The sequence below is a fragment of the Halichoerus grypus genome, chromosome 4 (genome assembly GCF_964656455.1).
Source record: "Halichoerus grypus chromosome 4, mHalGry1.hap1.1, whole genome shotgun sequence".
Lineage (NCBI taxonomy): Eukaryota > Metazoa > Chordata > Mammalia > Carnivora > Phocidae > Halichoerus > Halichoerus grypus.
Genome location: NC_135715.1, coordinates 25445828 through 25446755, shown reverse-complemented (window position 1 = coordinate 25446755; position 928 = coordinate 25445828). Strand labels below are relative to the sequence as shown.

The following is a 928-nucleotide window of genomic DNA, read 5'->3' as shown; positions in this document are numbered from 1 at the left end:
TTTGCCTTTATGACTATTCCTATTTCCATTATTTACCCTCTTGTAAATTAGAAGCAAAGAACGTAGGAAATGTTATTCATTAGCTTATTTGAGGTGCTACAATGTCACATTGTACCCTTTGTAATGATGAATGAGATAATGTAATTGATTTTCAAATATCTGTTCTTAAGACTTATATAAATTATATTTATAATTTTGCTTTTAAGACTCTTCCCCGGGGATTACTGACTCATTGAGTGTGAGTTGGAACCTGGGATTTCTCAGTTTTTACCAGGGCCCTACAACTGGGTATGCTTAGTTAACACCAATTTAAATAATATAATCAATATAATATAATATAATCAAGTTTTTAAATCAGGACACAAACAGAGATAGGATATAAGGTTAACACTTAATGCTTTACTGATTCCTTTCACTGAAGTAGTTTAAATCCTATTTATAATCTATTTATAATCTGTATTTGGGTTATTATTAGTAAGACAGAACTTTTTAAGGAATGTTTACAAATGAGCACTATATCATCAAAAGTTACAGATTTTTAAAAATCTTTTTTATGAGTGATTGCTTGTTTTGTTTTTTGTTTTTACAAGAGTTTACAATAAGATCTAAGATAACACTTCATTCTAGCTGTAGGTGGCAACATGCTATCACAGGGAATCCAGATGTTTAAACCCAAATCACATTAAGGATCACCCTTTCCTCGGGCACAAGGAAGAGCTTACTTTTTTGCTAGATTTCTTAATTCCACCTGTGGCCAGGGGGCCCTTCCGCATGACCTTTGCTTTCAGCTCCCCCAGTTTCTTCTCCTCTTTCTCCTCCGCTTCTGCTCTTCTCTCTTTCTGCTTGAATGCCTAATCTCGTCCATCTCCTTGGTCTGCTTCTTAGGCTTCCTTAGGGGCTCCTCCTTGCCACCTTTGCATCCGGACAT

General features: G+C 35.2%; 1 pseudogene; it reads right to left on the bottom strand.

The window, feature by feature from the left end:
• Positions 1-689: 689 nt before the first annotated feature.
• Positions 690-928, bottom strand: LOC118537644 (translation machinery-associated protein 7 pseudogene; annotated as a pseudogene).